Source organism: Eubalaena glacialis, chromosome 3 (genome assembly GCF_028564815.1).
Source record: "Eubalaena glacialis isolate mEubGla1 chromosome 3, mEubGla1.1.hap2.+ XY, whole genome shotgun sequence".
Classification (NCBI taxonomy): domain Eukaryota; kingdom Metazoa; phylum Chordata; class Mammalia; order Artiodactyla; family Balaenidae; genus Eubalaena; species Eubalaena glacialis.
Genome location: NC_083718.1, coordinates 179,533,714 through 179,540,944, shown reverse-complemented (window position 1 = coordinate 179,540,944; position 7,231 = coordinate 179,533,714).

Genomic DNA, 7,231 nt, shown 5'->3' with positions numbered 1-7,231 from the left:
TCTCTCCCTTTCAAGAACTTTTGAGAACAGCCAGATCATTCCATCTGCTGCCCTATACTCTAGAGTCAGTATAAAATGGTTAATGGGTACATAATCCAGGTATTTTGTTCATGAGAGTAGCTGTGTCCCATCTGGTCCCCATCTCTCTCTAAAACTGTCATGAGGAGTGAAGAGGTCACTTTCTGAAATGCCTAGGCTCCACTTACTCCAGAATCTGCAGACTATCCCTGCTTAAGCTCTAATTAGTTTCCAACAGGCACTTGGGCTGTTCATACAAATTAACTTCTCCTCCTTGACAGCTGTCACCAAAAAAATAACTTTCAGTCTAAAGTCCTAAGCTGGCATTTAAGGACCCTGAGCAGTCTGGCCCCAACCCTGGATAGATGGATGGACGGATGCATGGATGCATGGATACACGAATAGACACATGAATGGATAGGTAGATGGATGGATGGGTGGGTGGGTGGATGGATGGGTGAATAAAATGTTAACCCTCTCCCCACTTCTCCCTTCTCATGGGCCCACTCCTCTGGGCATGAAAACCTGCAATATCTGGCCCCAGACCTGGATGAGTAGATGAATGGATGGGTCATTGGCTGCATGAATTGTTGACTCCCTGATCTCCTCTTCCCTCTCGGTTGGCCTACCCCCCCTAAGTGTGAAAACCTATGCACCACTGCCTCAAGGGTTCCCCATAGGCCACTTACCCAGAGCCTCAGGAGAGTAAGTCTCCAACTTTTCTCCATCAATAGGGAATCTCCAGTCAGCAACAACATGACACCCAGTGAAATACGTGAGGCAATACAAATAAACACTCATTCACTCACTCAGTCGCTCATTCATTCATCCGTTCATTCTATCAACAAATATTTATTGAGCACTTATTATGTGCCAGGTACTCCGTGAGACACAGAGTGATAAACCAACCACTTATTGGCTTCAGGAACCTGACCAAGGTCAGTAGAAGAAACAAAAGACCTGCATTCCTCCACATTCTCACTCACATGTTTGGATTTACACATTGGTACAAAATGCCCAATCCCCCACCCCTCTCCCCTATTCCACTTAGACTTCCGCCAACCCAGCTCCAGTGAGGGTACATTATTCAGAGTTGTCTGTACTCCCCCTAAGTGGTAGTGTATGGCTGTCCTCTTCTAGATCTAAATTAGCTTGTCCACGCACTACCTCCTATTGCTACATTGTTATCACATGTGCAGCAGCGGATGTGCTGGGCTGCTTTGCTCTCCTGGTGATAACCCTAAAGCCAAGGGTGTGCCAAACATAGTATGCTTCTGTGATTAAACCCTGCAAACAATCAGATATTTACTTTCTGTTTCATCCTACAGATGCCAAATTATATTTAACTGGTTTATCCCTTTTTAGTTTCTAACCAAGGCTTGTTTCTCTTTCTAACCAAGTAGATAAAATAGATCTACTTATTTTTTTAAAAACCTATAAAGAACCAAGTTGACTTCTGGTTCTTAACCGAGATGAAGTAGATGCACTTTTCCCTATTCCTCCTGCTAAGTACAGCTAAAAGCCTTGGACATTATGTCTAAAACAAGCATATGTAGACCCTGAAAGGTGGAGAGAAGGCAGACTGGCTAGGGACCTAAGGGATAACACAATGGTGAGTTCCATGAGTTTTCTTTTTGTCTTGTATATCTCAGACTGAGTGCTGGAGAAGCCAGCAACCTAGAAATGCTATTGGGAGCAGATTAAACAACAACAACAAGAAAGCTTTTGCTCCCTAGCTAAAGGACCAGGAAAGAGCAAGAAACTAGTCCACAGTAAACATCTAAACAATAACCACCCAACTCCAGCCAAACACTACAGGAAAAAATGTGGCCCCATTCCCCACCCCATCAGTAAAGGCCAAGTGGGGAGCCTGTAGTTTCACCCTAACCAGGCACCTAAGAAGGCACCCCCTACCCTATCCTCTCCCCTGCCAGAATGGTATCAGAGAGGACGCAATGGAGAGCAAGGACTTCCATTCCTGTCAGGTGATAACACACTCTCCTCCACCCCATGTTGGTGTCAATAGAGGCCACGTGGGGATCCTGGACTTTCACCCCTACCCAGTGGTAATGAGGCAACCCTACCCTCCCTCCTACAATAACAATAGAGGAGACTGAGCAGAAGTCAAAACTTTCACTGCCATCCAGCAGTCGTGAAGCCTTCTCCAGTTCCAGTGTCAGTGAAGGCTATGTGAGGAGCAATAACAAGGCACCCCTCCCCCTCCCAGACAAGCTGGTATCAGTGGAGCCCTGATGGGGAACCTGAAATCCCACCTCTGCCCAACAGTAACAGGCCACCCCTCTCCCCTGGGGTGCTGAAACCGAGGAGGGGACCCGGACATTCACTCACCTGGCAGTAATGAAGTGACACCCTCCTTCCCTCACTGGCACAGTGTCAGAAGATTTAACTAACATCCGTTATCTCATAACACAATACCCAAAATGTCTAGGATATAAGTGAAAATCATTCATCATACCAAGAACCAGGAAAATGTCAACCTGAATGAGAAAAGACAATCAGCAGATGCCAACACTGAGAAGACACAGCTGTTGGAATTATCTGACAAATTTTAAAAGTCATCATAAAAACCCTTCAACAAGCAACTGCAAACCAACTAGAAACAAAAAATAGAGAGTCTCAGGAAAGAAATAGAATGTATAAAAAAGAGCCAAGTGGAAATTTTTAGAACTGGAAAAAGCAATCAGGAAAAAAACTTAATACAATGGATAAGCTCAACAGCAAAATTGAGAGTACAGAGGTAATAAGCAGTGAACTTGAAGATAGAACAATAGAAATCGCCCGATCCGAATAAGAGAGAAGATAGAAAAAAATAACCCTCAGGGACCTAAGGGACTATAACAAAATATTTAACGTTCATGTTATCAGGATCCTAGGAAAGGAGAAAAAGGGTAGGGCTGAAAAAGAAATGACTTAAAATTTCCCAGATTTTGCCAAAGATATAAACCTAGAGATTTAAGAAGCTGAATGAATCTCCAAGAGGATAAACCTAAAGAAATCTACACTCAGGCACATCACAACAAACTTCAAAAAAATAAAGACAATTTAAAAAATTAAAACTAGTGAGAGAGAAGAGACACCTTACCTGTGGGGAAAACAGTTCAGATGACAATGGTTTATTAGAAACCATGGTGCCTGGAAGAAACTGGCATGACACTTTTTAAGTATTGAAGGAAAAGAACTGTCAACCCCTAAATCTATATCTGGTGAAATTACCCTTCAGGACAAAGAAAAGTTAAGACATTCTCAGGTGAAGGAAAAATAATAAAATTTGTCAGCAGCATACCAACCCTAAAAGAATGGCTAAAGGAAGTTCTTGAAACAGTAAGGAAGCAAAGGAATCTTGGAACATCAGGAAGGAAGGAAGAACAATAGAAAGAGCAAAAATATGGAGATATATATAATATTACATATGTACTTTTCTGTTGCTTTCATATATTGATATATATAAACACTTTCCTTCTCTTGAGTTTTCTAAATTATATTTGGTAATTGAATCAAAGAGTATGACATTGTCTGATGTGGTTCTAAATATATGTAGAGAAAATATTTAAGACAATTATATTTAAAACAAGGAGGGAAAGGAACATTAAAGGAGGTAAGGTTTTTACTCAAATTAGTAAAATGTCAATACCAGTAGACTGTGATAAGTTATGTATGCATAAAGTAATATCTAGAAAAACAACTAGAAATCTATCTATATAAAGAGGTATATTCAAATATCAATACACTATAGGTCAATCAAAATAGAAATCCTAAAAAATGTTCAAGTAGTTAAATGGAAGAAAAAGAAAACAAATGAAAAACAGAGGAAACAGAGGCAAAAAATAAAATGGCAGACATAAACTCTAACATATCAAGTATATTACATGTAAATGGTCTAAATACATCAAGTAAAAGACAGAAATTAGCATAGTAGATTTTTTTAAAAAGCAAACATGATCCAACTATATACTATCTACAAGAAATACACTTCAGGGCTTCCCTGGTGGCGCAGTGGTTGAGAATCTGCCTGCTAATGCAGGGGACACGGGTTCGAGCCCTGGTCTGGGAAGATCCCACATGCCGCGGAGCGGCTGGGCCCGTGAGCCACAATTACTGAGGCTGCGCGTCTGGAGCCTGTGCTCCGCAACAAGAGAGGCCGCGATAGTGAGAGGCCCGTGCACAGCGATGAAGAGTGGCCCCCGCTTGCCGCAACTAGAGGAAGCCCTCGCACAGAAACGAAGACCCAACACAGCCAAATAAATAAATAAATAAATAAATAAATAATAATTAAAGGTGCTAATAATTTTTTTTTAAAATGCTATGCAGGGCAATATTTAAAAAAAAAAAGAAATATACTTCAAATATAATGATATAGATAGGTTGAAAGAAAAGAATGGAAAAGAATATACCATGCAAACAATGATTAAAAAAAATAAAAAGCAGGAGTGGCTACATTAATATCAGATAAAGTAGCATACTAGCTTTATTTGTAATAGCCCAAAACTGGAAACAACTCAAACGTCTTTCAATAGGTGAAAGACAAACTGATACATCCATACAATGGAATATAACTCAGCAGTTAAAAAACAAAAACAAAAAAAAGGCCACCTACTGATATATGCAAGAACTTGGATGGACCTCAAGGCCATTATGCTGAGTGGGAAAAAAAGCCAATCTCAATAGGTAACATACTATATGATTTCATTTATACAACATTCTCACAATGTTGATATGGTGGTGGTTTGTTGATGATGGTGGTGGTGGTGGTGGTGATGATAATGATGATGAGGACGACAATGATGTTGGGATGAAGGCGATATGATGATGATGGTTATGATGATGGGGATGATAATATTGATGGAGATGATGATGATGATGGAGATGTTGGTGATGATGATGGGGATGACAGTAGGAGAAGAGAAAAAACCTGTACTGAGCACCTACCCTATTGCAGGTTAAGCTCTGTTCTAGCCATTTTCCAGGCACTATTGTTCTGAATCCTCATATCAACCATATTGTTAGCCCAGTTCACAGATAAGGAACCAGAGACTCAAAGAGGTTAAGTGACTTACCCAGAGTCACCTGGCTCAATTCCACATCTGTCCAACTGTGGACCATTAGCTCTCAACCTGAACCATCCTTGGTGAGTGGGATACAGATGGAGCTGTGCCAGAACCCAAGACTTGGCTTCTACCCAGAAAGAACTTTTTCTGGTCTACCACCCTCTGCAGCTTCCTAATCCACGCCCTTGATTCATTGACTCAGCAACAAATGTTCACTGTGCCCAGCCTTGGGGCTAGGACACTGGAGTGGCTCACAGAGTCCCTTTCCTCCAGAGACCCTCAGGTGGTGTCATGCGAGTTGGGGAGAGTGCCATGTAAACAATTTACTCCAAAACTTGGTGATGAGAACCACCCTCAAGGTGACGGGAGCACCAATAGAGAGTGACATTCCACCAGGGACAGGCACAGAAAGCTTCACAGAACAAGTGACTTTGGGCTGGTTTTGAGGGATGAATAGGAGTTTGAGGATAAGGTAAAAATGGCAGAGGGAACTGCCAGAGCGAAGGCATGATGGAGGGGAAGAAAATCTGTCCAGGGAATGATGTGGCCAAAGTAGAGGGTCCCTGGAGAGGTGGGAAGGGACTGGATTACAAAAAGGCCCTGAATGCCAACCTAGGCTGTTTAGACTTTCCCCAGAGGGAGCGGAGAGCCATGGAAGGGTTTCAAGCTGGGGAGTGAGACGATCAGGTTTGTGTTTTCAGAAGGCCAGCACTTGTGGCAGTGGCATGGAGATTGGATTAGGCAGGGTGGGCAAGAAAGAATCTGGAGAGAGGCCTGGAATGGGTCTGGGCCTCCCTTCCCTGGTAGGAGGCAAGGGAAGAGTACTGAAACACCCAGCTTGTATATGTCTCCAGCCATCCTCTCCAAATCCCTTCCTCTTACTACTTGTCTTTCATCTGAGCAACCTGACACCCTAGGTGGAGGCATTGGATGCAGGTTAAGTGCCTGGATTCTAAAGACAAACCCAGGTTCTGCCACTTAGCAGCTGAGTGACCCTGGACATGCAACTTAACCTCTCTGAGCCTCGGTTTCCTCATCGGAAAAATGGATCATCGTAAAGTTGAATAAAATAACATATGAATGTGTTTAGTCCAGTGCCTGGCATAAAATCAGTACTTGGTAAACACTGATCATTGTCCCCATTTGATAAATAAAGAAACTGAAGCCCAGAAAGATGCTGTGACAAAGTTATGGAGCTGGAGAGCATCCACACTGGGGGCGCAGACTGGGTCTTCCCGCTCTCTCTGTGCTTCACTTTCATCATGTTTCTCCTGTAAATGGCCCCCCCCCCAGTGCCCTCAGTTTCCTGCTCTGTACTATGGTATGAGGGACCCTCCTGGTGCCAGGGGTCAGGGACAAGGAAATTGGCCAATGCCCTAAGTATCAGAAGGGAGAGAGCAAGGGCAGCCCCGGTGGGCCCCGTGGGTGTAGCGACCTCTCCTTCACACCCCAGTCACATCTTTCACTGTCACCTGGCCTTGATCCTGAAACCCTGCCCTGACTCCTTCAATATGGCAGCATTCAGCGGGCACAGGAGGGGACTCCTCCTCCCTCGCCTTCCTCCAGGGCAGACAAAACTCCCCTACCCAGGAGCAGGACTTCCCTGGGAGGCAAGATGGAAACTTGGTCTAAAATTGCTCTTGCTTGGGAATCAAGAGCTCTGGGTTCGAGTCCTGGCTGTGCCTCTAACTCAGTGTGACGTGGATATTTTCCTTCTCGGGACCTCAGCATCCCCATCTCAGAGTGAGTGGGTCAGACTCTAAGCATTCTAAGTGCCCTCCCACCTACATCCTGTAACTCCTTCTGACTGCGTTCCACCCTCCTCCCTCTTTTCCTGCTCCCCCTGGTTTCCTCCTTCCAAGCCTCCAACCTGCCCACTGCTCCCATGGTCTTTGCTCAGCCTGCCTGGGGCTCCCAGGGTCCAAGGGACACAGACCCCAGCCAGTGTTGATCTTCTCCCTGGCTGGTAAGAGCCCCACTTATTGAGGGTGCCTCCCAAAGCCAAGGATGCCACCCCGCCCTCCCACTCAGGGTCAGCGGTGCCCAAAGAAAACCCCTGAGCTAACTTCAGAGGTTGGCCAGAGCCGGGGTTTAAAAATACAAGTGCCCATGAACCCTCAGTGCCAACTGCCCACACAGCCTTCAGG